Raw genomic sequence first — 17,686 nt, 5'->3', positions numbered from 1 at the left:
TAAGGTAACATTCACAGGTTCCAGAAATTAGTACTTGGGTATCTTTGGGGGCCATTATTCAATCTAGCATACCTGGTAACAAGAAGGAGGTGGCCCTGCAAGGTAGGGCCTCAGGCTGAGAGGGAATGAGCCCAGTGTTAACTGACATCAAAATCATTGTTGGAGTCAATGTTGGGATTTCTCTGTGGGGGCAAAGAATATGGCATTGATCTTATTGATCTTGAATTGATCATCCATGGAATCAAGTGAAAACTTCTTTTTGTCTTGGTCATCTAATTTTTTTTCTTTTTATGATGAGATTTTTTTTCTTTTGTGATGAGATAACTGAGGTCCCGTGACTTGCCCAAGATTATATATGGCCAGTTTATACATCACAAGTGGCTGGAAATCACATGAATAGGCTGGAAAAATGATCACATCAGTTTGATTCTCTTTGGAGAGGAGTGTTTGTGGCCTCAGGTGCCCTCACAGATAGGAGCCAATCCTTGGTGACAATCTCCATCCCCTTTCATTAGACCATTCAAAAGATCCCCTGTATGGGGGTGATGTAGTTTGGTACAGGGAGAAGTCCTTTTTTTTTTTTTAGAAAGAGAGAGAGAGGGTTTAGATTCCTAAAGGAGTCCATATCCCAAAAGTCAAGTCTGAGGTCCACGTCCTCTCTGAGGCTGGTGAAGATAAAGGAAGAGGTGGAAGAGGAGGAGGAAAAGGAGGAGGAGAAATCTTGACCAGTCCATTATAAAGATAACTGGAAAAATGGCTTTGTTCAGTCATTCAACATGTACTTTAGTTTTTGAGACACGGTCTCACTCTGTCATCCAGGCTGGAGTGCAGTGGCGCCATCTAGGCTCACTGCAGCCTCCACCTCCCAGGCTCAAGTGATCCTCCCACCTCAGCTTCCCAAGTATCTGGGACTGCAGGCATGCACCACCATGCCCAGCTAACTTTTTGTATTTTTGGTGGAGACAGGATTTTGCCATGTTGCCTAGGCTGCTCTCAAACTCCTATGCTCAAGTGATCCACCTGCCTCGGCCTCCCAAAGTGCTGGGATTGCAGGTGTGAGCCACTGCATCTGGTCTCAACATGTACTTTCTATGAGCAAGGGTCTAGGGCACGAGGAGGCTGGAAGTTGGGAGATGAAAGAGAAGACAAGACCTCTGCCTTCAAGAACTGAGGATCTACATTTGCCCTGACCTTGAGTGCTCCGATATTTGCCTCTTGAGAATGCCACAGTCATTATCTCTCTCCTCACTCAAAGTATCATGTTCAGATGTGTGTTAGGTGCAGACCTCTGTTCTGGGGCTGGCCTCTGCTCTCAAGGAGCTTACAGTCTGGTAGAGTAATTGGGAACTGTTCATGATGGGATTGAGTGCCAATCATACAAGGGAGTTTGTGACCAATGGCAAGTGGTTTGAGGGTGTCAAGGAGGCAGGGCTCTGTGCAGATTCCTTCATAATAGTGGGTAGGGCTTGTAGGAGAAATAATGAATAGCTAGAGGGAGGAGAGGTGGTTTAAGAAGACACTCCAGGCAGGAAGAGAAGAATAATAAGCAAAGAAGCATGCTTATGAGAGAGGCCATGAGTTCAGTCTCAGGTAAGAGGTGGGGTTTCAAGTCTCTGGATTTTCCTTAATTGTGGCCTCCCAAAACTGGCTTAGGTGTGACCCATCTCTGCCCTCAACCCTTCTTTTGTGTTCCCAGCTCTGACCCTGACCCTGACCTTCACTCTCTCATTAAGCCAGTACAGCTACATAACTTCTGAGGCCATCCAGAACCAAAGTCATCCCCCTGAGCTCCATGGAAAGCTGGGCAGGACAGAGGGCAGGGATCCAGCCCCACTCTGACCCAGGCTGCAGCATCCAGTATTATCTCAAGCATCTGTTCTGCAGAGGAAGTGCAGCAGGGAGCTCTGGTGAGGGGATTTGCTTGAGAGGAAAAGAGGCCATGAGATCGAGACCTCCCCTGCCCACCCAAATTTCCATCAGAAGTCCTGCTGTATTGTCTGGTCCCAAGCAGCAGCCATTGGTGCAAAGCCCCATTCTCAGACTCCTGCAGGCTGGGAAGTCAGCTGACCTCTCCAAATTCCCTCTCTCTCCAGAATCTGAGCCTCTCCAGTTCCCATTTCCTCAGCACATCTTCGATGACTTCAAATGAATGATTTCTCTATTTCTTCTGGCCCTGCTAGTGTTTCTTTGCAGGGAGACTGGTGTGCCTCAAGCTGCTGTATCCCACCAGGAAGCAGAAAACTCTTTTCCATCTTTGTTTTTGAAGGATATAGTAATTGTAGGAATTTTGTGTTGGCAGTTGTTTTCTTTGAGGACTTTGAATCTATCATTCTCTATCTTCTGGCTTCCATTATTTCTGTCGAGAAGTTGGCTATAAGTCTTACTGCTGCTCTTTGAAGGTAATATTTGTTTTTTTCTCTTGCTGCTTTAAAGATTTTCTGTGCTCTGGTATTCCAGTTACAGTGAAGTTAATTTTGTCACCATGTCCCAAGGGGCTCCTGCGTGCTTCTCTGTATTTTCCATCCTTCTGTCTTTGTATGCTATCTTCTGACCTATAACCAGGCTCTTGGGCCCTCGCCTGCTCAGGTCCTCATGACCCTCAGTTGGATCACCGCTCAGCCCTTCCTACTGTCTCCCTGCTTCAAAGCCTGCTTCCCTCTAATCCTTTCCCCCATCCTCTAGGCCTAAAGAGCTTTCTAACACCAAATCTGACTATGCCATTCCTCTGCTTAAAGTATGGAGCAATTCCCCATTTCCCATGGAGTAAGTAAATTCCCAGCTTCTTAATATGTGACACTACTTAGCTTTGGACTGATCTGTCATTATTTTCTGCCTTTAACCTTAGGCTCTAAAAACTCTTGATAGGATTATAATTCTCTCATGTCCACGCACACACAAACATGCACTCCCCAAGTTGTTCCCCTCCCACAAGCCTCTGTTCATGCTGCTCCTTCTGTCTGGGGAGCTCTTCTATCCCCTTTTGTCTGACTAAGCCACATATATTTCCACCACATCTCAGTCATCTTCACCTCCAGGGAGACTTCCCATCTTGTCTCTGCTCCCCACCTCCCTCCTGTTTGCTCCCATAATGACTTTTGCATATGTCTATCATCACACACACTCTCTTTAAGTGTCTACAGTCTCCCTTTTTAGATTGCAAGTTCTTTGAGCAACTGTGTCTTATTTATCTTTATAACCCCAGGGTTCAATACTTTGTCTGGGACATAGAAGATACTCAATAAGTGTTTAAATGATTGAAAATGAATAAGTTAATTTGTATAATTTTTTTTTTGAGGTAGAGTCTTGCTCTGTCACCCAGGCTGGAATGCAGTGGCATGATCTCGGCTCTCTGCAACCTCCACCTCCTGGTTTCAAGTGATTCTCCTGTTTCAGCCTCCTGAATAGCTGAGATACAGGTATGCACCATCACATCCCGCTAATTTTTGTATTTTTAGCTAGAGACGGAGTTTTGTCATGTTGGCCAGGCTGGTCTCAAACCCCTGACCTCAGGTGATCCACCTGCCTTGACCTCCCAAAGTGCTAGGATTACTGCGCCCGGCCAAAAATTTCTTTAGTTTCATATCCTCATACAAATCAATCATATCAGTTCTATTTTAGGTATGAAAAAGAAATAGACTAAATACCCTGTCTCTAATTGCACAGATAGTAAAAGGTAGAGCCCCAAAGATCTCTTAAACTGCATCTGTCTGATGAAGCCCACGCTGACTTTCCTCTTCCTTCTCTTAACTCTTTGCCTATCGGAGTCCTTTACACATGATCTAGCTTTGATCATATGTGACCTTCTATTGTTCTCTAATTGTAACAGAGGCGGAAAAAATCAATGGGCCAAGTGTTTTCTGTGACGTTTTTCATTAGTTTAGTTCAATACTATAGCCTTATTGATTGATGGCATAGAAATTGGTCATTAGAAAACACTGTTTTGACTAAATATTATTGCCCAGTTGGTCGTCTGGACTGGGTGGAGCCAGGGAGGTTGAAACTTACATCTCCCTAGGGAGAGGCTCTGTGGGTGGGGATTGGACACCAGTTGCAGCCAATGAGAAGAAGACAGTGTCAAGGACACATAAGGAAGAAGAATAGGCCAGCCTGCACCAGGACAGCCAGGGGATGAGGGGAGGGGATGCTGGAGCTGGCTTACACAGCAGCTGAGCAACAGGAGATGCAGGAGGAGGCATTGACAGAAATCCCTCCTTATAAATAGCAGGGCCCTGAATGGTAGCTGGGGTCCAGGCCCCACAGTGGAGCTGTCCTAGGGGCATCTGGACTTCTTAGTGAATGCATTACTGAGAGGACAGCCTTGCTTGAGGTTGAGCATGTGTGGCAGGAAAGGGAAGGGTGCTGTCAAGTGACTGAGCTAGAGGATCCGGGCAGGATATGACTGCTCTGGGCAGACACTAACCACAGCAAATCCAGGGGCAGCAGGTTGTAAAAGCAGGTGAGAAGCCAGGAAAAAAAGAGATGGAAGAAGGCTGAAAGCCCAGAGTAGGAGGTCAAGATGAGAGTGAGATGGGGCTGGGAGGCTGGTAGCTGAGGCGGTGCTGAGGGCTTTGAACCAGGTGACTAGGAAGTGAGTCAGATTCCAGGCAGTCAAGCCAGGCACTGATGCCCATTGTAGACCATAAGACCAATGTGCCAGGAGATAGAGTGGGCATAAAGGCTCAGAGAGTCGTATGTCGTGAATGGACATCAGAAGGGGACTGAGTAGGGGTGGGATTTACATGCAGGCTGTGGTCAGGCTCCCAGGAATTCCTAGGGAGCAAGGGAGAGGCCGGTGAAAGTTGTATTTAGAGTTCAGGTAAAATGGGGGGTCAGGAAGCTCACAAGATGGTCAGATCCAGGGAAGCCACAGAAACCAAACAGGCAAGATAGTAACAGACAAATGGGCCTTGTAGAGGCACCTAGCCCTTACTAACAGAGGCAGCTCTGCCTTATGCCCAGAGCTCCCCATTTACCTCTAGCATTTCAGAGACCAGGTCCAGGGTGGCGTTTCAAGGTCCTCCTTCCAGATGGCCGCAAGCAATCTGAAGCAAATGGCATCTGGATGAGGGGAAGCAGGACAGATCTCTGCTCCCCGTCTGTGGCTCAGGGATACCCCAGCGCAGTCTCCTTGGAAGTCTATAGCTGGTGTTGAAGTCTATAGTCTTCACTCTGGCTGGTTGGGGGCCCCAGGCCATCCTGCAGCCCAGGGATCAGGAAATCCAGTGCTTTGGGGGTAGTATCTCTTGCTGATGAATGATTAGAAGTGTGGCTTCTTGATTACATCTTAGTTGAAGTCATCCTGCACATCTGACCAATTTGCTAATTCCTGGCCTCCACTTGAAAAGCTTCCAGCTCATTTTCATGCTACACTGCACAGTTCTGCCTTCTTAATGTAGTTTTAAAGTTGTATTAAATAAACAATGGGAATAAAATAAAATTAATTATTGGACACTGCCTGCTACTTAATTTTAAGGCTCCCATTTTGCCAGTATTTCTTCTGAGGACAACAAGGCATGGAGTGCCAGGCATCTGGACTGGCCCTTCTTGGGCATTCCTGTGTAGGAGAATGAAGAGGAAAAGGAAGAGAATTAAGAAAACCCAAAGAGAAACGTTGATGGAGAGAATCATGCTCTTTACTCTGGGGAAATGGCTTTGATCCAATTTCTTGGGTTCCCCCAATTATCTGGACAGCCAAGCGGGAAGAGGACAAATTGTTCAGGAAAAAAATCAGATGAATTATCAGGCATTCCCTCTCAAGAATCTTTGGGTTGTATGTGCTAAAATTTCTTTCCTAAACAGGCAAGATCTGGGCTCTTACCATTTGCACCCTATCCTAACTCTTCCCCAGTTCCCAGGTTCATTCTTTGGTCTTTTTCATTGATTGATTGCCTCTCTGTGCTATGCTGGGCAGGCTCCCTGGACAGACAGACCCAATCCCTGCTTTCTGACTTTCCAGACCAAGTTGGATATGCCCGTCAGAGCCTTGGCCCTCATATTCATAGCACTGATCCTATTTGTGATTTCATGTTTATTTATCTGAGGATTTAATTAATGTCTGCCTCCGCCCACTGAGCTGCAGCTTTATGAGGGTAGCGGCCATTTCTCTTTTTACTCACTGTTGTGCTCCTGGCCCCTAGTATGTGGCCTGGAATATAATGGACACATAGTAATTATTGGATGGGTGGAAGGAAGGGTGAATGAAGTCAATAGAGAAAAAGGGAAGAAAAGGGCCTTTCTCAGTTGCCCAGTGGGTTGTAGCCTTGGGGGACCTCAGCCTCATTATAATCCCAAACTTGGCCTCTGGTATTCTATAGGAGCATAGCAAAGCTTTCCCCAGGAGGAGTCTGGAGAGCACTTGGGGCCCTCTCCCCATGGCCCACTATTTCCAGCATTTGCCTGTATGCGCCTGGTTTCCTGTGGACCCTGATCTGGCTCACTCCCTGCCTTCCTAACAGTGTCTCTGCACGCGGCATGGCTCTGTCTTTATTCCACAAGGTTCTAAGCTCCAGGGACAGGAATTGTACCTCCTCTTACATCTGAAGCTCCCACAGGTGCAAATCTCTCTTGTGTATATTGCTCCTTCTGTTCTTCCACTTGGAGAGCGCTCTCTCTCCCCCATCCCAATCCTCCCATCCTCAAAGGCCCAGCTTAAGCTCCATCTCCCCCTTGAAGTTTTCCCAAGACACTCCAGCCAACACTGCTCTGTTTTTTCTTTTTTTAATAACTGCATAGAGAGCTTCAACAAGAGCTTTCTACTTCCTCTTACCTTAATTCTGGACTTCTGGCCTCCAGAACTGTGAGACAGTAAGTGTTTGTTGCTTAAGCCCCCCAGTCTTAGGACTTTGTTACAGTAGCCCCAGGAAACAAGTTCACTAGGCTTCGACTAGGAAATAGGTGTATTCTCCAACCCAACCCATCAGAAGAGTAATCTCATAGGGCAATTAAAATGTCCAGGAAACTACTGTTTAAATACTCGATCCCGCTTCCCCTCCCATAGCCCAGGTGGGTTGGGCAGCCTGGACTGGCTGGGGCACGTTGGGAATTTCTGGTCAGCTGCTCTTCCTGGCCCCCCACCTGGTCCTAGAGGGACTTCCTGATCCCTAGAAGGCTGGAGAGGGGAGGGGAGGTCTTGCCCATCTGGAACCAGGGTAACCTGGCTTTGCTGTTGTGCTGTCGGGAAACCGTTTCATATGGACTGTCTCTGAATTGGCCAATGTTCTGAACTAATTATTCCTCTCAGGGACACTTTCATGAAGGTCCCACAGAGAACCCTTGACTGCACTTCCTATGAAAGGTGATACATTTGATCAGGTGACCAAGTGGGCCATGTACACCTTCCCCATGGTGCTAGGGGAAGGGTGGGCCATGTACACCTTCCCCATGGTGCTAGGGGAAGGGTCTCCACAGCCCCTGCTTCCTGCTGGGCTGTCTCTTCCCTCTGGGCAGTCCTCTGGGGCATGAATAGAAAAGACCTCAGGGCTTCTCTCTCCTGCAGGGCCCACCCCTGGCCCAGGAGAAAGCTGCAGACAGGTGATCTTCTCACCTCCCCATTACCCTGGGCCAGAGCCTTCTCACCTCCCCATTACCCTGGCCTCTTGTCTGTGATTGCTCAAGCCCAGTGTGCCCGTAGCTCCTGGGGGCAGCACACCTCCCACGTGCCTGTGGGTGTAGGACTCACAGCACAGCCACAGCTCTCACTCTTCAGAAACATCCTTGGTCACTTTGACTTCAACCCCTTTACATCCTGTGGCATGTGAGGCTGAGTCCTACAGGTGATCCACATCTCACTCCTAAATGTGCAATGATAGCTCCTATGCAAGTTGTTTTGCTTTTGACCCAGTAAAGGAGCCAGGGCTGGGGTATGGAGGGAATGGATGTATCAGATAAGCCTGGAACATCTCGTGCAGGGATGTAAGGTAAAGCTCCAAGAATCTAGGAGGCCTATGAGGAGATGCAGGGTCCAGCTCAAGGCTCCCAGGGACCACTCCTGGGACAATGTGGACATCAAAACCATAGTGAGAAGAATTACTTATAACCCACACAGTAGAAAAAACTCTTGGTTCTGTGCTTAAACTAAGAAAATAAAACAATTCTAGAAATCAGAAGTATGTCTGCAGTATTTTACTTTTCCACCAAATGCCTTCCCAGAGAGCAAGTCTCACTTGACTTCATTCTTCCCATTTTTCAGGTGGAGATATGGAAACCTGGAAAGATATAGTGACTTTTCTAGAATTGCTTAGTGGTCTGGTCAATGAGAAATCTAGGACCAGACCCCAGGTCTTTTGAGCTCCGTCCAGTGTTCATGATGCCCTTAAGCTGGGTGGGGGTGACAGCTGTGAGCAGCCTCCACTGCCCAGTGCTCCAGGGTTTGCCTCTGCCCTGCTAGGGTGGCCCCAGCTTCTCCCTTGAGTCTGACCAGCTCTTTATTCTCCTGGGTAGAATGAATACCCTTGGATCAACCCTCAGAGGATCCGACCACTCTCCCAACTCCTGGCCCCGATGCCAAAAACTTATTAAGCGGCCGCCTGTCACCTCCACCTTAATAAATAAGAATCTCTTTTCAGTTTCTTTGTCTCCCTCACCTCAGGGCCCACCTCCTGTAACCACACTGTCAATTACACCTCATGTCTAGCAAGGCCAGAGCTAATGAAAAGCAATAGAGAATTCACTGCCTTTTAATGACGGAAACATGGCTTTTTACAAGGAGCAATTTATTGGGCCAATTCCCCTCGTCCATCACCCAGGGGAGCTGCTGCCTTTTTGTACCCTGCATTTGTTACTGTGTCAGGCACTGTGTAAAATTGCCAGCCAAGCACTGAGGTGAAGGCTCTGACTCAATTTACAGGGTGACATCTCTAATCTCCCTCCTCAGATCAGTAAGTGATCCTGGCAATGATATGCATAGAAATTAATTACTCTGTCCCTCCTACTCCCCTTGGGCAGCCAGGAGTGGGGCAACCTCCCTGGCCAGAACAGCTGGGCCAACTGTCCACTGACCTTCACCAACCCTAGCTGCTTGCACTGGCAGGAGTATGCAGTGGGGGCAGAGGACCATGCTGCCCAGAAAAGGCAGAGAAAAAATGCACGGGAGGAGAGCATCTTGTGCTGTTAAGCTCTATTGAAGGTCAAGGGCAAGTACCAGGTCCATCACCACTTTCGAGAGAGAGATGGAGTCAGGGGATACAGGAAGAACACCCCAGGAGATTCAGGAGATATCTCATTCTGCCACTGATTTTTTCTGTGGCCTTGGACATGGGCCTTCATTACTAAAGTGTTTCAAACAGAGTGATTGTTTGGATGTTCTGCAAAAATAGAACTCCTCTCCATATCTCCCCCTGCCCACCACCCCATCTCATTTTCTCTGGATAATGTACTAAATACTTCAGTCACTTGATTTTAGGCTTGGTTGAGGTATGTGGGCTTAGGCAAGTCTCTTTAATTTTCTGTACTCTAGAGTCATATGGTTCATGATCTACCCAGTTCCAAAGATAGCTATGGGAGTCAAATGAAATAAATTTCTTTTAAAATATGAGAATATATCATTTAAACTCCAAACCCAGGGTTATCTTGAGGGAAGGATATTAATGGCTCAATTTACTGGGCCGTTAGGGAAAATTGGACCTTCCATTAGAGAAAATGACCATTATGAGGAGGACTGGTCAAGAGTTCCTGCCTCAAAGTATTTTCCAAACTTCTCATCACATCTGAAGCCCTGCCATTAGAGATTCATCTATCTGAGTCTTCAGATTTATTAATAATAAGTTACTGCTTACTTACTCAGTTGTAAGTACCATACTTAGATAGATAATCATGGCAAATCTGCAAGTAAATACTTATGAAATTGTCATCTTATGAAATTGAGATTCTGAGGGATAAATCAACTGCTCTAGGCCTCTCTTTAAACAAAGAGGACAGAATTTTTAAAAATCAACTTCACTGTGATATAATTTGCAAAGAATAAAATGCACACATTTTAGATGTACAGTATGATGAGTTTTGAAAAATGCATACATCCATGTGACTATCACCATAATCAAGATATTTACCCATGACTCCAAAGGTTTCCTGATGTTTCTACCCAATTGATTTTCACTGCGTCCCCAGGCAAACCCTGATCTGCTTTATTCACTGTTGATTAGATTTATCTTACTTAGTATTTCATAAAAGGAAAAGCATACAACATATTTTCTTTTGTTTCTAGTTTTTTTCACTCAGCATGTGGTTTTTAAAATTTTATCTATGTTTTTGCATGTATCAATTATTTGTCTCTTTTTACTGTTTTGTTCATCTTTTCACCTGTGGATGGACATTTATTTTTTTCAGTTTTTGGCAATTTTGAAAAAAGTTATCATAAACATTTGTGTACAAGTTTTTGTGTGGATGTATGTAGCTTTTAGATAGATTTCTTAGGATTTTCTAAGTCCATGATCATGTTCTATGCACATAAAGGCACTTTTGCTTATTCATTTCTTATTTGTAACACTTTTATTTCTTTTTCTTGCCTTATTGCTCTAGCTATGACCCCCAAATACAAGGTTAAATAGGGGTGATAAGAAAGAATATCTTTGCAATGTTTCCAATATTTGGAGAAAAACATACAATATTTTACTATCAAGTATGATATTAGTTATAAATTTTTCATAGATACTCTTTATCAGGTTAAGAAATTTCCCTTTTATTTCTAGTTTGCTGGTAATTTTTCTAAAAAATCATGAATAGGTGTTGAATTTTATCAAATGCATTTTCTGGATCTGTTTAGATAGACATATGGTATTCTTTATTCTGTTAATATGATAAATTGTATTGATTTTTTTTTTTTTTTGAGATGGAGTCTCGCTCTGTCACCCAGGCTGGAGTGCAGTGATGCGTTCTTGGCTCGCTGCAACCTCTGCCTCCCGAATTCAAGCAATTCTCCCTGCCTCAGCCTCCCAAGTAGCTGGAATTACAGATACCCACCACCACACCTAGCTAATTTTTGTATTTTTAGTAGAGACGGGGTTTCACCATGTTGGCCAGGCTAGTCTTGAACTCCTGACCTCAGGTGATCTGCCCACCTTGGCCTTCCAAAGTGCTGGGATTACAGGCATGAGCCACCGTGCCCAGCCTGATTTTTGAATATTAAACCAACCTTATATTTCTGTTATAAACCCCACTTGGCCATGGTATATTAGCCTTTTTATATGTTGCTGTATGCAATTTACTAATTATTTGTTAAGGATTTTTGTGACTGTTTTCATAAGAGATAGACCACAGTTTTCTTTTCTTATGTCTTTGGTTTGGTACATGGGGTAATGTGCCCTCATAAAATGGTTTCAGAAGCATTACTTCCTCTTTATTTTCTGAAAGAGTTTATGATGGACTGGTGTTATTTCTTTCTGGTATTTTCTTTGTGGCAAAGTTTTGTTTGTTTATTACTAATTCCATTTCTTTAACAGATATAGGACTCTTTAGATTTTTCTCCCTCTTTTTCAGCCAGTTTTTGTTATTTGTGTCTTTTAGACAATTTGTACATTTCACCTAAGTTGTTGAATTTATTGACATAAAGTTTCTTGTAATATTCTCTTATTATTATATTGATATCTGTAGTATTGGAGTCAAGATTTTAATCCTGTCTGACTAAAAAGTTATGCCCTTTCTCCTGTGCAGTCCTATTCTTTCTATGAAATGCAGTCTCTGGGAGGGGTCATAGATGAAGTCCTAAGGAAGAAATACCTTAACAGCAATTTAAAGCCAGGTGGGATCAGGTTTGCTAGAAGTAAGTTCATGTATATGTGCATAAACCTGGGGTCAAGGAGGCCAGGGAGTTGAGCCGAGGAGCTCAGGAAAGGCAGGAGGAAGAAGGCAGACACAATTTGTTTCTTTAAAGTAATTGAGTCATAGACTTGAACTGCCTAAGCATGCCAGGGTCTTACATGGCATCAAAGGGTGGGTCTGTGGGTTTGGGGACCGGGGTAAAGTAGAGGAGATGCTATTTTACTGAACCTATGCACAGTGTTTTGAGTTAGGTTTGCCTATAGCAACGTGTCTTGAATGATGACTGAATTTCTTTCACTGTTTTCTCTAATGGCAAAACTGTCACTTTTTTTCAGTAGATATTGACAACACATAGCTTTAACTTGGCACAAATGCATCATTTACTTACCCAGAAGTCATCCATCTCTCCTCTCAAGTGGGCAGAGTTCACCTTCTATCTTAGAGGCAAAGGATGTCAGACATTGGCTTTCCCAGCTTCCTTTGCATCTGGGAGTAGCCTTGTAACCTATTTGAGTATAAAGAAAAATCTGACTGGGAAACCTCTGGGCAGAGATTTCCTTTTTTCTTTCTGATGAGCTTTCTCTCTGTCCTGCCTTGGCTTCTTGTCTTTTAACTTTCTTATATGAGTATCGCATGCCTGGGACATGCACAGTTCTCTTGGAACTGTGAGGAAACAAAGCTGAGTTTGCAAAGCCAACATGCATCAGATGGCAGAACAGAAGGATAGAAAGAACCTGGGTCCTTGATGATATCATTGAATAGCTGAACCATCTACTTCCAGGATTATTGATATAAGGTAGTGTCTTTTTAAAAAGCCACTGTTAGATGGGTATTCTGTTATTAGAGAGTTAACATCTTAACTGATGAACCCATTAGGTCCATCTCTGTTCAGGGGTCTCACCTGGTACCAAGATGATTGTAAGATCAGAAATATAGGCAATCTAATAACATAGCAGTGCTAAAAACCAGGATGGTCCAGAAAATGCTTAATATAATATAAATTTAAGATTATGAGCAAAATGAAAACACAGATTTAATTTTTCCCCTAGAGAACTTTAGAACCCTGTAAGAACATAACAATGGTTCTGATCCAAAGATCCCAGTAGGGGAAACCTTCTCCAGAAGTGTAGGTTTTAAAAGTAAGAATTTTGTAAGATTGTGGAACACTCATAACATTCTTCTCTTTGTTATTTATATCATCTCTTGCCACTTTCTCCAGAGCAATTGGCAGTATAACCCTTAAGTCACGAGGGACTTGGCACTTGCAAAAGGGTAGTAAGAAAGAATAATAACCCTCTCTTGCAAAGGCAGCTTTCTTAAGAGAAGATGAGCCCAGAGGGATAGAGGATTCTTGAGATGAAAAGGGAGAACTGCTACTGTCTAGAGGAGAGAACTTGAGCAGCCAATCAACCTATGAAAAGGTCAGTCTCTCTAGTAATCAGAGTAATCAAGGAAATACAGAGAAATAAAAATCCAAACTATAATATGATACTATTTTAAAATTTATTCAAGGTACTACTACAGAAAGAAATACATCTGAACACACCGTGGTTGGTGAGGATGTGAAGCAATTCTAACTCACATGCTGTGCTGGTGAGAGGGTAAATTGCTAAAACCATTCTGGAGAACAATGGCAATACCTGGTAAAGTTGAAGATATGCAAACACTTCTACCCAGCCTCCCCACTTCTGGGTCTGTACTCTACATAAGAAGGTTCATAAGAGCACGGTTTGTAATTGCTCACTGTTTGTGAGCATTTGGAAATATTCTCATTCATCAGGATGGGGGGATGGATCAATTAACTGCTGTGTATTCACACAGTGCAATACTACATAGCACTAAACACGAATGAGCCAGCTCTTCTCTGGCTGAGTGTGGGGAGTTGCAGAAGATTGTACACAACATAACATCATTTATACAAGTTTAAAAGCCTGCTAAACTGGACTGTGTGCCCTTTATGGGTACATCTAGCACCTTAGTAGCATAAAGAGTTACACAAAAATTACAAAACCTAGTTCAGGTAGTAGTTAGTTCCTACCTCTCTGGAGGTGGGAGGCAAATGGTATTGGGAAATGATACACAGGGGACTGTGGATGAATTTGTCAAGCTGGATGATGGTATATGGGCCTTCATGGTCTCTTCATGGTATAAACATACCATCTGAAAATTTTCATTGATACTGTCTTAAAAGTAATGGGAAGCAGAGAAACAAAGGAGATTTGCATGGGATAAGTCTTGAGGGCTTGATGGTAGAAAGGTCAGTGGTGAAGGCGGGAGCCTCTGAGTCAGAGACCTGTGTCTGAATCCCAGCTCTCCTGCTCACCCACTGTGGTTGGTTTGAGGGGCAAGTTAATTAACCTCTTGTGAACCTGATTTTCCCAGGTGCAAAATAAGAATAATGATATTTACTCTTACATGAACATGGTCAGTTCAGTAATTAAATAAAATATTTTAAGTTTCTAGCTGCCTTAGTCTGTTTGTGTTGCTATAAAGGAATACCCAAGGCTGAGTATTTAAAAAGAAAAAAAATTGATTTGGCTTATGATTCTGATGGCTGAAAAGTTCAAGATTGAGCATCTGTGTCTGATGAAAGCCTCAGGCTGTACATGCCATCTCCCCTTCTCCTTCCGCCATGAGTGCACCTGCATCTCCCCTTCACCTTCCACCATGAGTGTACCTGCATCTCCCCTTCACCTTCAACCATGAGTGCACCTGTCATCTTCCCTTCACCCTCCACCATGAGTGCACCTGCATCTCCCCTTCGCCTTCCACCAAGAGTGCACCTGCATCTCCCCTTCACCTTCCACCATGAGCACACCTGCATCTCCCCCTCACCTTCCACCATGAGTGTACCTGCATCTCCCCTTTGCCTTCCATCATGAGTGCACCTGGCATCTGCCCTTCACCTTCCACCATGAGTGTACCTGCATCTCCCCTTCACCTTCCACCATGAGTGCACCTGCAACTTCCCTTCACCTTCCACCATGAATGCACCAACGACCTTCCCTTCACCTTCCACCATGAGTGCACCTGCATCTCCCCTTCACCTTCCACCATGAGTGCACCTGCATCTCCCCTTCACCTTCCACCATGAGTACACATGTCATCTCCCCTTCACCCTCCACCATGAGTGTACATGTCATCTCCTCTTCGCCTTCCACCATGAGTGCACCTGCATCTCCCCTTCACCTTCCACCATGAGTGTACCTGCATCTCCCCTTCGCCTTCCACCATGAGTGCACCTGCCATCTCCCATCTCCCCTTTACCTTCTACTCATGGAAATGGCAAATGCAGAGATCACATAGTGATAGAAGAAGCAAGACAGGGGAGGTGCCAGATCTTTTTCACAACCAGCTCTTGTGGGAACTAATAGAGTGAGAACTCACTTACCCTTAGGGAGTGTGTTAATCTATTCATGAGGGATCTGCCCCACATGACCCAAACACTTCCCATTAGGCCCCACCTCTAACATTGGGATCAAATTTCAACAAGAGGTTTGGAGGGGACAAACATCTAAGCCATGGCACAAGTACACTGCCTGAAACATTTTTAGGAACACTATGCATTCTGGTTTATCTAGGACAGTCTTGGTTTATATCTTCCAATCCCAAAAGTGTCCTGATTGGAAGATAAATAATACACATTGAAAATACTCCATGTAATTAATGTTAATCCCTTTTTTGGTTTTCAAGTCCTTGGAAAGAGTAAGCAACAGCCTTTCCTCTCTTTCCAAATGTATTTCATACCCTATCTATGCAGTGAAAGGTTTACACATTCCTCCATGCTATAAGCTTGGAGTACCTAATCCAGTGGATTGAATAACTACAGGATTCTTGCTCAAATTTCATTAAGCTCTAGAACCAGAATAAGCTGAGGAGTTCAGAATTTTTAAGAGTATAATGGGACAAAAAGTGTTAATGACAAAGAGCAAAAAAGTTGCTGAAGAAATATGATGAAAACTTGTGTTGAGAACTTAGCATGTACCAGGTATTTTGTGAGTCCTTCATGTATAGTAACTCATTTAATCTGTATAGACAAGGAAACTGAGGTTGAAGAATTAGTAAGTTCTATGAACCAAGGCAAACTGACCCCAGACTCTATTAATTACCATTTTCTATTGCCAAAGAGTCTGATATGAGGTAACAGGATTCAGTTTTAAAAACAATTAGTTCAAAACACCATGCTCAAATGAACGTCGTCTCTTCAGGAGAGACAACAAAGCCCTTCAAAGCAGCTTGTTGGAAGGCTGTCTGTGGGTTTTCACTATGTGGACTTTGCTGAGCATAACTAGAATCTTCTTTGGGAATTTCCGTCACAATCTTGGCATAAGCCCTCAAATACCTTCATATTTTTTTAATCGTTTAAGGTGGATGTAATTTTTCTAAAAGAGTCAAAAGTTGCTTAGAAATTGGGTGCAGTGGCTCATGCCTGTAATCCCAGCACTTTGGGAGGCTGAGGCAGGTGGGTCATGAGGTCAGGAGTTGGAGACCAGCCTGGCCAACATAGTGAAACCCTGTCTCTACTAAAAATACAAAAATTATTCGGGCATGGTGGTGCGTGCCTGTAGTCCCAGCTACTTGGGAGGCTAAGGCAGGAAAGTCGCTTGAACCCAGGAGGCGGAGGTTGTGGTGAGCTGAGATTGTGCCATTGCACTCTAAAACTTCCATATGGCCATACCTAATTACAAAGACTGGAAAATGTAAGCAGCCATGTGCCTAAAAAGAAGACAGGGAAGGGGATTTCGGTGAATAGCTAGTGATTTCTGCCACAGGAAATGGTTGGGCCACATAGGAAGTTTTGTATTCTGGTCTGGTTGGGTCTTTTTGCAAGGTGGCATTGTGTGTACACGATACAAACAAGAACGTGTCCAGAGACATGTCTGGGACCAGAATACCATCAAGGTCGTTGTGATTGAGCTTCCCATCTGGAATGGACTTCCTAAAGGGCTCCAAAGTTTATTATGCAAGCTTATTAAAACTTGCTGCTCATAGCTATGCCTTGCCCAAGATACTGTAGCGAATGCTGATTTTGTGGGTCCTTTTCTTTCTTCCCTTTGGGTAATCCTGTTCTGATCCAAATGAGTAAGCTCCCAGCACTTGACACATGTTTTTTGTCCCCAGTTGTGGTCTGTATGCTCCCATTTAGCTCAGGCTGGCTTATTTCATTTTTAAAAAGTCTCATGCAAAATCTCTTGGAGACACGATATTTTAAAATATAATATTGGGGGAGTTTGGAATCAAAGGCTTTATAACAATAATAATATCTACTATTTACTGACTGCTTACTATATGCCAGGCACTGAATAGACATCTAACTTAATACTTGAAATAATCTCATAAGGTAGATATGCAATTAGATGAATGGTTGAAGCAAAATAGAAAATTTAAGTCTATCTGGTAACTGTTTTTAAATAACTAAAGGACTATCATGTGGGAGTGAGATAAATATTCTTTCTGCATTGTCTCTCAAAACAAAACTGGGACCTCAGACATTATAAGCCACTGGCAGACTTAGGCTTAATGTAAGGAAGAACTTCCTAACAGTTACAGCTGACAGAACTAGTCCAGGCTAACTCACAAGATACTAATCTCATTGCCTTCAAGAGGAAAACATCCCATTTTGATGCCTGGAGGGTGGAAGTTGAGGAAACTCAGCCATCTGTTCATCTATCTCTTCATCGGTCCGTCGATCCATCCATCCACCTGTTTTTGTTTGCATGCATTCACCAGTTATTTATTAAGGCCCAGGAACTGTGCAGGGTGTTAGTTGGGGAAGTCCATCCCTGAGATCCTATGAGTCTCTGACTCTCAGCCTGTAATATGGCCCTCAACACTGGGATTCCCTGTCACAATCTTCAAAGTACACGATCTAGAAGTCTATTGTGAGCTGTCTTCTTAAAGAAAGTCACAATTTAAGGCTCATCTGACTTAG

The sequence above is a fragment of the Pongo abelii genome, chromosome 17, assembly GCF_028885655.2.
Source record: "Pongo abelii isolate AG06213 chromosome 17, NHGRI_mPonAbe1-v2.0_pri, whole genome shotgun sequence".
NCBI classification, from domain to species: Eukaryota; Metazoa; Chordata; class Mammalia; order Primates; family Hominidae; genus Pongo; species Pongo abelii.
This window is presented reverse-complemented; position numbering follows the sequence as displayed.